Consider the following 13623-nt stretch of genomic DNA (forward strand, 5'->3'; position numbering starts at 1 on the left):
TGATTTAAATCAGTTGATATATCAGCATCAGGCTCTAGTATTAATACGAGCTTTACCATCTTCTTATTTTGGACTGAATTTATCACTGCCTCAAATCTAAACTTCTTTTCTCCACAATGCACTGGGGCCCATTTTCCTGACGGATTGAGATGAATTGTGTGAGCGAGGGGCTCTGGGTCGCTCTGGGTCGCTCTGGGGACACCCTTGAGAGGTGTCGCTGTGTGGCTTGTGACGCTTGCTCCCGGAGCGAGGAACAATAGGCGGAACCAGCTGCTGCGGGAGTCGGTGTGACAACAGTGGAGGAGCTGTTTACAGGCAGCCGGGCGCTCGGCTCAGGCCGGACGCAGGCCTACGTCAGCTCTCCCACAGTTTATCACATCTCGGCCCTGCAGCGCTGCAGACCTGTGGTGTGAACACCAGCTCGCAGGGAAAGGTCAGCCTTCATCACAAGGTCTCCACCGCTGCAAGGTTTTCTTATGACGCTCTTATATCAATACTAGAGCTGCACAAACTCTGCAGATCCAGGCCTGAAACTCCAAGATGAAAGTTCACATAGTTTGTTTGAACTGCAGCATGAGGTCAATTTTTCATCTTTACCATACAACGATCAAGACAAAGACATTTAAAGCTAGAATATGCTTATAATAAATGTTTTTATCAGACTTTTTGTCCTCCAAGAAGATACCAAGAATAATCATCAACTGCCACCTCTAGTCTCAGCTGTTTTCTCATGAGGTACACGATTTAAAATGATGTTTCTTACTGAGAGGAGGGTATTGGAAGAATCTCTCCCGGGGGGTTGACGGGGTTGTTGAGGTCATAAAGACTTAATCTGCATGAAGCTGTGACTGAAAGACAGCAACTGATACTAGAATCCTAAAATTGTTATAATAAATATGTATTATTAAGAAAGAAACATGGATCAAAATGTTTTGATTTCCTCAAGGATGTTGATTATGGTTATCAATGTGTTCGGTCATTAATTAAACATCTTTATTGCACAAAATTAATTTAGTTAGTTAGTTCTATTCAAACTCGATAGATTTATTCTCATTGTGATGACAGTTAGAGCTGGATATTATTAGAAGATAATTTCTAATTGCAGATTTAGGGTTATTGGTAAATATTTCAGATAAGTAAAAAGAACTTGCAGAAGCAAGCAAGCATACAGCAGCATTCTATGGTAATTTACAAACTTATCTCAAATATTACCAACATAAGAAAAAGGATAACTTTCTATATAAAATGTATATGTATGTTTATTGTTTAAATGGATAAAAACTGACTCTCTGTTGTGATCTCTTCAGGACTCGTGAATAAACTTCCTCTGTAGTAATATTTCATTTTAACCAAATAAAAAAAAGATTTTGACAGCAGAATAACAAACAGCATATCTCTGCAGCCCTGCAGGATAACTCCCATGATTCCCTGCTGTCCTCCTGACCTCAGCTTGCAAGCGTTTGTGGACAGTCTGTAGACAGACAGCTGTCCACGTTTCATGATAAGTAAATATTGCCTTTCACCTTCCTTCCAAAGCGTTGACTCAAAAATAGTTTCTTATATACGGCCCTACCAGTAAACAGCGGGAGCTGGAGATGACCCAGATTGGATTTCCCCATTTTGTGTTCACCGCTGATCCCCATTAAGAGTCTCTGATGGGAATAATGAAATGTTTTCCATGTCTGTAGTAATGAGCACGTGGACGGAGAATCAGAGAGGACGGCATCATATTTTTCCGACATCTCAATCTGTCACTGGTAAATATTTAGGGAAAGGTCAGGCTTGTCTCCGGGTAGTAAACGACAGTGAGAATGTCATGTCAATCGCACAGACGTGATTACGAGCAGGAGCTCAAACTGTGTTTCTGTTTCCAGGCTCAAAACAAAGGACGCTGAGTCACTGCTTTGTCAGTGAAACCAGGAGGATTAAAAAGGAGACGCACTGAGGCTGAGTAGGAATCATATCGGACTATCATCTAATCTGTCCTGTATTTTCTTTTATCAATTTTTAGTCAAAGCTATAGTTAAAACGTTCAGCACAGGCTCTGAAGGACAAGCTGACATGAGGACTTTGGTCCAAAACACAAAGATATTCAATTTAAACTTGAATTAAAGAAAGACAATCAGAATATTTGATGTATTTGTCTCCTTAATAACTAATGGAAATCAATCAATCAATAGATAATAGACAAATTCAAATTGCTATTGATTGAGGTGGATATCAGCCATCAAATTGTGCTTAATGTCATCTGCCCCTTGTATCTTCTATTTATGCTTCCAGGTATTCGGAAGATTTTAATTAAACACCGATACCATGGTTGTAACAACTGGTTTTAATGGTGGTTTAAAACCATCAATCCAGATAAAGCCCACGCTCCTCTCTGTTTATTTGTAGGGACTCAATAATAATAATAAAGACAGCAAGACAGATGCACTGACCCCAGCAGATGCAGAGCACGGTTTCCAAGTAGATATTCAGTAAATCTAAATTTAACCCCTGTGCTGCCATTTTCCCTTTAACAAGGGGAAACAAAGTGCAATCAAGGAACACGACCGGCTCCGGCTCTTTGGATGGAAAAACGTGACGAGTCAAAGTAGCAAAGGAAAAAAAGAATTCCTGATCTCTAGTCTGTTTTCATCCATTCAGCAACTTCCCTCTGATCTTTCAATTCTACCCAGAGCTACAGCCAATTGTGTTGTGTGGTCTTGAATTACACAGGGGAAGAGCGAGTGGAAAGAAAGAAGGGCAGGAGACATACGATACAATGGAACCACGAGGGGAGAAGCTGTGAGAGGCTGCCAGCGTCTCTGCTGCTTTCCCTTTCCCCCCCTCACTCATTCACTCACAGCGCTCCTCTCTGCACCGATGCTTTTTAAATAAGAGCAGAAAGCGGTTTACATAACAGCTCACGGGGGAATACTGACTTAAGAGAAAACAATAAATAGACAGAGACATTCAAAATATATACATCTTTTATATTTTTTATAATGAATGAATGTAAATCTATCTCATTATCATTTAACTGCACAGAAACAGTTTGCACAGACGTGTCAAAGTATGTTGGCAGTGTAGTGGCAGCGTTGCAATTATAAATACGCTGTTCTCCTGCAAGGCAGTGACACTTGGGACTAGTGCAATTGTCATGAAAACAACAACAAAGACAGTTTCCCTGCCTGGACCCACAACATAGTCCATCTTTTGTGCGAACATGAACACTAGCTGCCCTGGTAATGCTGAAAGGAAGAAGACGGGGAATAAACTCAACAACTAGATGAACACACTCCATGTTCACCAGCTGCAGGCATGATTGTGTATTTGTCCCCATTTGGTTTGAACACTACATGCACTGAAACACTGGGATGCACACATGCAGATTTTTGGCAAAGTTTTGTGAATTGACAGAAACACTAAGTTGAGAAAAGTACCAATAAAAAGAAGTGAACACTGCAGCTTAGTAATAGTGATTATCTAAAAATGCATAATTTGGCAAAAACCTTTCAACCACACCTCAAGATATTTGGCAGAATATTAATACTCATAGCTTTTGTAGTCTAGTTTTTTAAGTAATTGCAAAGTATATTGTTTGTTGTTCGGCCGTTTGACGTGTGCAAAGCAAAACTCCAAACGCAAACATAAGCAGTTAGTCCCTCTTGATTTGGGTCAGGCGTCCCATGGCGTCACGCTTCTATGTCGAGGAGCTGTCTATATAGGACACCCCCCTTTAGGGCATTTGGGCACGCGACGACTCTTTAAGTTTGTTTATACTTTAAAGCCTGAGGAGCTTTATGGAGGCCGTTGACCCACTTCATGCAGCGTTGTTGTGCACGGAGACACCAGCAGGTCACGTGGTTTCACCTCCACACCGTTTTGTCGAGCACGGAGATGCCTTGTCGTTAACGGCTCGAGTTTCCTGTCCGGGACATAGCGCAGCAGCGTTGTGATGAATAGTTTAACAGGGGGGTTGATCCTCACGTCCAACACCGGAGGCCCTGAACTTTTAAAACCTCGGGGACAACGGTTTCAAGAGCTAATGAATCTGGGCGGCTTCTTCGCCTGTCAGCCGGGCTTAGTGGCCGGTATCAGGTTGGTCACACTCTGCGCTCGGTGAGTTGTCTGTGTGAAGGTCAAACTGATGGAGTCTGTTCACCAACTGAACTCTATTATAGGAGGATGAGCATCAAATAGAAGCAGAGCTGATATCTCACAAACAGGCTCTAAACTCCCTGTAAAGGACGTGGTGGGGTTAAATTATCAGGTTGAATTATCGCGCTACAGTTAATGTGGAATAAATATCATAACTAATGAATTGTCACAATATCAATGAATCAAACTGTGTAATCGTGGATGATTATACAAAATAAAATCAACTTCACTGTAACATTAACCTACAATACTGTTATAGGGACTGAAGTTAGCTTAGGGACTGAAGTTAGCTTAGAAACTGAAGTTAGCTTAGGGACTGAAGTTAGCTTAGAGGCTAAAGTTAGCTTAGAGGCTAAAGTTAGCTTAGAGACTGAAGTTAGCTTAGGGACTTAAGTTAGCTTAACGACTGAAGGTAGCTTAGAAACTGAAGTCAGTTTAAGAACTGAAGTTAGCTTAGAGGCTAAAGTTAGCTTAGGCACTGAAGTTAGCATAGAGGCTAAAGTTAGCATTGAGACTGAAGTTAGCTTAGAGGCTAAAGTTAGCTTAGGCACTGAAGTTAGCATAGAGACTGACGTTAGCTTAGAGGCTAAAGTTAGCTTAGGGACTGAAGTAAGCATAGAGATTGAAGTTATCTTAGAGGCTAAAGTTAGCATAGAGACTGACGTTAGCTTGGAGGCTAAAGTTAGCTTAGGCACTGAAGTTAGCATAGAGATTGAAGTTATCTTAGAGGCTAAAGTTAGCATAGAGACTGAAGTTAGCTTCGAGGCCAAAGTAAGCTTAGGGACTGAAGTTAGCATAGATATTGAAGTTAGCTTAGAGGCTAAAGTTAGCCTACCTTGTTGGAGCTTGACGTTGGGATGGAGGTGTAGTAGCTTAGCTTCCATTCATCCACTTCACGGACAGGTACAGTCCTTAACTTCCGCCGGAAGAAGTGCTCTGATGCTGGCAGGTGAAACGACCACGAGCCGTAAATCTCCACCCATCGGAGTGTTTACTGTTTACTGTATGCTACTGTTTTAGCTAGCAGCCATTAGCTTGTTCTTAGCTGCTCCATGAACCCAACGAGTGGGCGGGGACACAAGCGTTTAAAAACCCGCCATTAAAAAACATGTGCGCTGGATTTACTCGGAGATAAAAACTGATGACGTCATGAACCAGGTAGAGAGAACCATATCAGAGATTTACTGAATTAGGACATATTTCGAGAATAAAGTTTGAATGGTACAAGAAGGAAGTTTTAATATTACAAGTATAAAGTCGTAATTTTACGAGACTTAAGTCGTAATATAGAATAAAGTAATAATTTTGTGTCTCCTGTGTTAAATGAGTAATGTGCAGCATCTTGTTAAGTTAAACTTTAATATTAGTTTAACTTATAAAATCCTTGATAAAATTCTCATAATATCTCTCTTCTAACCTCAGACTTTATTCACGTAATATTCCAGCTTTTTAACTTAAAGTTTTTTCTGACTCTCACGTGGTCCGACCCACTGGGATGTGTGTGTTTAATGTGTCAGAATCATCGACTGCTCATATGTTCAGGTGATTGTGGAAAGTTTGAATCTATAAGTTCCTGTCTGCAGAGCGATCTCTATTCTCAGCCCGACAACATACTCTATATAAATCACATGCATGTATAAAATTATCCTGCAAATAGCGCAGCACTGTATGTTCTCAGTCGAGTCAGGATACCTTAAATAACATTTAAACACCTGGGCCCGGCCATCTATAGTTGACTTTTTGTATGGATTCTGTTTTTGGATTCGGAAAGTGAACTGCCCTCGTCGACCCAGTGGTCCTGTTGCCCCCTGTGCCATGTGAGACAGCTGCAGCCTCCAGCTCCACACCTACTGCTGCTCCCCATGCGGGAACCCATGATGGATGGAAGAGGGAGAGGTGTGAGTCCTCCACTCTGCTCAGGGCCGGAGAGGTGGGTGGTGGTGCCAGAGGTGAGGCTGCCACACGACGGGCAGAGACAGCTGCACCTGTCTCTGCCCGTCGACCCAATGAGAGCTGGAGAGGTGATTCAGACGTGGCAGAGAATGGACACACGTTTGGCACCGGGCGACATCACGTAGACTCAACAGAACCTCTGCCCACTGTGGGTCAGGACAGACGAGCCGGCTCACTCAGGAATAGACCAGGCTGAAGGAAACTAATCACTGTGGCATCAGAGCCGAGCCAGAACTTTATTTGACTTCCACCTGGAGAATTAGGGATTAGAGCTGCAGTCGAGGGAGACTCGTGATTGGTCGAGTGTCTGTGAGTGAGACGTCCAACCAGCACTACACAATCAGTGCTGCGACTGATCAAGTGTAAGATGGCAGCGCCCAAATCTGGGATATTTAGATTTTCATTTTTGTTTATTAAAAGAAAGTGAAGACACTTCATGCATCTTGTGTTTGCAGTTGGGAGGTAAACGTTTGAAAGTGCAGATAATCAAATCACTTTAATTTCTCCATTAACGTAAAGAAAGTTATTAGATTCCCTTTCATCCACTGTTCACTGATGTATTGATTTGAGGAATAAAGAAGGAAAGTTCTTCAAACTGAAAGAACCAATGCAGCGACCGCACATACATACGCTTATGAATAAATCCATGCTTATATAAATATATATATGCATATAAACCAATCAAGAAGGCTCTCAAACAATGAGCCTATACAATGAACAGGGACTGCTTCAAAGCCAAAACCTGCATACCTACTCAATTAAAGTAATAGATTACATCTTTTGTCTCTACATGTAACTGGTAACTCAGCCACAGTGGTTGCATGTTCAATAATTCATGTCTCGCGTCCCTTCAGTGTAATGAGCTGTCTTTGCGGAGGGGCCCGTCGTGTGCAGGAATGTGCTGAAATGAAAAACATAAATTTTCCATAGTGGAGCGTGAGGACCTCTATAGGAGCTCACAGTATGGACACAGAGGGACAGGCTGCAGGGGGGGGGGGACTGTGCTTTCCTGAGGGCACCGTATAGTTTCCACCTGTGTTTGGTGAGGGCAGGTCCCCCCCCCCTTTGTGGTTGTTTTGTGGTGTTGGGACGAAGGAGCAGGAAACATTTGTTGTGCACAGGATGCCCTCTCAACGCACCGCTCCCACTCGGCTAATAACTTTAACACTTCTTCTTCCCTTGGCTGCGGACATGTCCACTTCCTCTCTGGCAGTCACTTCCTGTGTGGTCAGCAGACGCTCTGTGTGTGTGTGTGGTCAGAGCTCAGTATAGCAGCTCTATCTTATGCAAGCTGCATCTCCCCAGGGACACGACAGTTGTGTGTGTGTTTACAAACTTGGGGTTGTGTTTCTATTGCCAGATAAAAATCAAAGCTTAAGGCGTCTCTATCACCACGAGGTGCTTACATTGACTTTATAATTGATCCAAGACAAACCAATGATCTAAGGGCTGTATGACTGGGGCATGGGAGGGTTTTGTATTTTCTCTTTTTGGTTCTGATTCATATTTTATTTCCTCCTTTCTTTGCAGGATTTACTGTAAACGTATTGAATGGAGGTATAAATAGCAAGGTCAGGGACAAGCTTGAGTCATTTATTTGTGTCCCTAATGACAGAGATATGGAATTTCCATCAAGACTAGACTCAGTGTTTAATATAATTTGAAGAATAAATGTAAAATATTTTTCCTTTTGTCATTTTCTGTGATTTTTGTTGTATTTACAGGATTTTGTATTTCTTTGTGTTTATTCTCTCATGTCACAAACCGATCCTTGTTATAAAATGAGCTTGTTTAAAATGTTTCTTTGTGTGTCCACTCATCGTTTTTGCCTTTTCTTCTCTTACTCACATGCACAGAAATAACTCATAAAGGAAGAGAAATCAGGAAGCGTGTGAGCTGCTGTACGTGATTCCCAAAACGACAATATTCAGTTTATTTTTAGAGGTGTGGATTTCCCTCTCCTTCAAACTTCCCATCAGGCCACAGCTTCACTCCGAGAGAGGATGACACCGACCTCAGTCACGTTCAGCGGATCGGCCATTTGAATAAAAAAGATGAATGAGTGGGGAAATCTGGAGGAGATGACTGGTGTTGTGATGAGCTGAGGCCGGAGAGAAGGAAGTGCCCCAATCCCCCTCCTCACCCTCTTCCTCCCCCATCCAGAAGTCCCAGTCTCACTGATTCATCTCTTTCCCACTTTCTACACAGACGAGCAGGAAAAACAGTCTAAACACTCGTGTGACGGGGGGGGCGACAGGATGTTGTTTGAGTTCCAGATCCTGTTTTCTCCCCTTTTCCCAAGGAGCTGTGATCATGCAGGTGTACGACCCCCCCGTCCCACCACCCTCTCTCCTCACCCTAACAAGAGCCGCTCTTCCTCCCCTGTCGCTCTCTAGTGGCTGCTCCGCTCCTCACAAAGCCTCCCTCTGTTGTTTGGATGTTTTGGCCTCTCTGATCCATTATCTGCCCGAGGAGACTAAAGAGACAGAGGGATTTTTCGGTCTTATGTAAGACTTATTTTCTTCTTAACAGGAGCACAAATCTCCAGTTGGCGCTCAGGTCACAGCCGGACTGGCTCTTACGCTGCAGAGGCCTTTTGTCTGCTGCACTCTGAGGAGAAGGAACAGAATGGAGCGAGGCTCTGTTGAAGGAGAGTCTGAGGCTGTTGGGCTCCGGAGGTGAAATGTGAATGAAGGCCCCTCGTGTCTGCAGCAAGAAGGAGTCCTGACCCACGACATGACAGGACGTAATGGCAGCTTTTGGTTATTATGACGCTTACATGTTAAAGGTTTAATGAACATGAAAACTCCCCGGTTGTGCCCCAAGTCCAGCGCCCAACCCCCCCCCCCCCCCCCCCTCCCACCCACCACTCTTAAAAACTCAAGGGGCTGCGTTTCATTATAAATCATTCTCCAGTTTTTAAGTGCGCGGCTCAGAAGAGTTTCCATGACATCATCAGCTGTCAGTATGGGAAGCCAGTCACTTATATTCAGAAATTCAAACCAGGGCAGCAGCAGCAGAAGCTGGATGGCGGGCGAGGGGCCTCCCACTGTGCCCAGTGCACGTGAGTGGTGGCACAAAACCAGCAACGTGAACTCTGCTTCTCTTCTACCTTGAAGGTCAGAGGTCAAACAGCCGAATGTGACGTTATTTTTGATTTAATGAAAATGTAAGAATAAGAAATGAAACACTCACAATAAATTCACCCGTAAAGTTTAACACAATTCACGAGCACATTTCAAGGTTTATCTTATCGTATAGTATCTTATTGTATTGTATTGTATCTTATTGTATTGTATTGTATCTTATTGTATGGTATCGTATCTTATTGTATTGTATAGTATCTTATTGCATTGTACGGTATTGTATACCATCTTATTGTATTGTATCTTTTTTATTGTATAGTATCTTATTGTATGGTATCTTATTGCATTGTACGGTATTGTATACTATCTTATTGTATAGTATCTTATTGTATTGTATAGTATCTTATTGTATAGTATCTTATTGTATTGTATCTTATTGTATAGTATCTTATTGTATTGTATAGTATCTTATTGTATAGTATCTTATTGTGTTGTATAGTATCTTATTGTATAGTATCTTATTGTATTGTATAGTATCTTATTGTATAGTATCTTATTGTATTGTATCTTATTGTATAGTATCTTATTGTATTGTATCTTATTGTATTGTATAGTATCTTATTGTATTGTATCTTATTGTATAGTATCTTATTGTATTGTATCTTATTGTATAGTATCTTATTGTATTGTATCTTATTGTATTGTATAGTATCTTATTGTATTGTATCTTATTGTATAGTATCTTATTGTATTGTATTGTATCTTATTGTATTGTATAGTATCTTATTCTATGGTATCTTATTGTATTGTATAGTATCTTATTGTATAGTATCTTATTGTATTGTATAGTATCTTATTGTATTGTATCTTATTGTATAGTATCTTATTGTATTGTATTGTATCTTATTGTATTGTTGGTAATCTTATTCTATAGTATCTTATTGTATTGTATAGTATCTTATTGTATAGTATCTTATTGTATAGTATCTTATTTTGTTTCATATTATTTTGTAGCGTAAACACGCCCTGCTCCTGCTGACAGTAATGTGAAGCTTCTGCTGCATGAAGTGACATGTGAGGATCCAGGAGAAATGCATTTAAATAAAAAGCTGCTGCAGTGATGTCATTAATAACCAGCAGATATTGTCGGCCATCTTCCAGACGGTGACTTCAGGCCTGGGAGTCGCTCTCGTTCACACACTCGTCTGAATCGAAGGGTCACGTGTTCTTTTCTCCTTCTATGAAAGCAGGATGGACGGTTTCCAAACTGTGAACTGAACTCTGCTCCCTGAAGTCTGAGGGACGGTGGCCAAAGGAAGGAAGAGTTAAAAATATCAACGACTTTAAAGTCTGGGTCTAGGAACCTACTTCGGGAGGGGGGGGGCGAGGAGTCGCAGGTAGTCCAATCAGCTCGCTGCAGACTGTGCTTTTCTCAGCCGCTCTCTCTCTCTCATCTTGCTTTTGATTGTCGGGGGGGGGGGGGGGATTCTGTGTTTATATTCTTCTTTCTTGTTTTACTGCACAACACATCCTCACACCACCAGACCCCCACACCCCCGTACTGTATGTGAGGTGGAAGTTCAATGAGTCCACTTCCCAGCCTCTGAGGCCTCCAGGAGAGAATTCAGCACAACAGCACACAACAGACACATCACAAGACAACACACAGCATGTCACAACAACACACAACACATCATAACAACATACAACAACACACAACACGAGGCAGCGAGGTCGAGGGAAAATGAACCTGAGCAAATGTTTCAGTAAAACATATCAGATAAAGAAGTTGAGTGTAGTGAGGGTTAGGTCTCATAAATCAGTTTTTCAAACATCTCCTGGTCACATGTGACATATGAACTTTCATGATAAGAGGTATTTGTATTCGTCAGCTGATCACTGGAGTCTCTTTGGTTCAGGCTGAATCGTCTTCCACCTGTTGGTTGTGTTGTGACTTTCACGACTCTCTGATCAACGTTTTCTCTGCTGTTTGATGGATCTGCACATTTTCACTTATATCTTTATTTTTATTCTACTGTTAAATTTCAGATATTTAATTCTGTGATTATTTCATGATTTTTAATATGAACACCTCAGGAGAAGAAAGGAGTTCTGGACCTGTCATTGAAACCGTGGATTTAAGTTAAACCACATCATGTGTTCACGGTTTCACGTCTGCTCTCAAATCCTGGAAACAATTATTCTGTCACTGTTCACGTCTGAACGCAGCTCGGGGAAAGTTCTCAGTCTGTGGAGCTGAAGTGAAAACAAGCGACACCACAGATCAGACCAGGAGCTTATTGTGTAAAAATAACTCTTTTTTTATTGAATTTCCAATCAATACAATTGCACACAATCAGTTTGAGCAATCTCAAATATTCATATAAATTCTAAATGAACAGTCATCAGTCTTTATAGCAGAGGCTTTAGAGACGTGTAAATATACTGAGAACTTCACTTCCCCCCCACCCCGCCCCCGCGACAGCAAAGAAAGAGCCTCATCCACGTAGAGCAGCTTCTCTAGAAACGTCTCGCTCTGAAGAACCGGCCCGGACACTTCCCCCGCCCCCCCCGAATTCAAAAGAACACAACACCGCAGAAGGTCAGAGGTCACATACAGCTGAGTGGACCAGAAACACAGAGCTATAAAAAAAAAAGAGGAAACCTCAGAACGGTTCACACACGACAACACTCCAGAGCTTCATCTGTAAAGGGTCTGGCCGCTTTCCTCTCGCTCTGACTTCGATTCATCTACTTCCCCAAATCTGAGGATGAGGAAGGTGAGCAAAGTTTCCTCTGATTCTCTCCGGGCCGCACGTCACCTCTAGAAAGAGGCGGCTGGTTCCAGTCAGAGCCGCTCGCCTGCTGCGGGCGTCCTGCACAGATACGTGCCGGCGGCTGGACGCTCGGACTGAGAAGTGACCACGAGCGTTTCCACTCGGACGTCCTGCCTCCCCCCCCACCCCCCGACCCAGGTTTACTCAGCAGGTGAGAGAGCAAGCCACAAAAAGAGCGCTGGACGGGAAGGACCACATGCAAGCACACAAACACACACACACACACACACACACACACACACAGGACCATACCATGTGACGCGTGATTGGACTCGACTCCTCTCTCAGTACCGCCGGTTGAAGGTGAACCAAACCAGGCGAGGTTCTGAGAGACGAGGTTCTGAGAGCAGCCGGGACATTTACATCGGATCAAATCTGAAACGCTGGTTTATCAACTTGAATCATGTTTTCTGTGGGTTCACATGATATCTGTCACACTGCTGCAAATAAACTGAAAAGAAATGAACTCATATATGAATAAACAGAAAATAAAGCAAACGGCTTCCTCCAGTTTATCTTTTATTTCTTTGTTGCCTCATCATCACACGTTCTTCTCACAGTCACAGAAGCTCCAACATCTCGTTTGTCCCGTGAAACAAAACGTTTGATGTAGAACGTTAAAAATGAAAGAAGACAAAACGGTTTGAATACAATTTATATGACGAAATTATTACTCTTGTTGTAAATAACCATTTACAACTGACAGATATTGATCAAAAATGCAACTTTAAACTTTGGAAACAGAAAATAAAATTAGATTGTTAAATCTGAAGATGTGATGAACATGAGAATATTTTCTCTGAGTGGATCCTGCGTCACTGTTGGTGTCCTTGACCTTTCGACCACCAGAGGTGCTGCTGAGCAGCATTCATGCAAGCAGGTGTATGCACGTGACAGATCTGCACGTAGACAACACATGATTTGAAATATTTAAATAAAACTTTATGTTCATGGGATGTTAACAGAGACTGACCTTCTGCAGAGTAAAGAGCATTTAGCAGGAGCAGCAACAACAACCCGACTCAGCAAAGAGCAGACGTAGAAAAATAAATAGAGTTTTAAAGAAAAGCCTGTGAGAGAAGAAACCACCGCTGCTGTTTGAGAGTTTACAGAATCACAGCTTCATTTCTAAAAAGGTCAGAACTTTACAACTCTCAGGAAAAGCCACAAAACGTCTCAAAGTGAAACAACATCCACGCAGGCTGCAAACCTTCAGAGTGAAATGAACCTGCCGCTGTGCGATACGGGGACAGTGCAAAACATCACAGCAACATGCAGTGAGGCCCGGAGAGGCGCCAGGGGACAGACACAGCGTTCAAGCATCAATCACCACGACGGAGAAGAGTTTAAAGGTTCACATGAAAAGCATCATCAGGCACTTTGACACCTACAGAGACTACACACGCCCGAATCCCTGCGACACAACCATGCACACGGGGGAAGAGAGGGAGCAGCTTGTTATCCTCTACAGGTGGGACGTCAGAGCCTCTCATCTGCACACACTGCCCCCCCCCCCCGTCCCCTCGACCCTCTGCTGCTGCTCTACGGTCACATTGACTGTGTGATGAACTCACCAGGGCTCCGAGGGTTAGAGAGCAGGATGA

Source organism: Platichthys flesus, chromosome 20 (genome assembly GCF_949316205.1).
Source record: "Platichthys flesus chromosome 20, fPlaFle2.1, whole genome shotgun sequence".
In the NCBI taxonomy this organism is placed as follows: Eukaryota; Metazoa; Chordata; class Actinopteri; order Pleuronectiformes; family Pleuronectidae; genus Platichthys; species Platichthys flesus.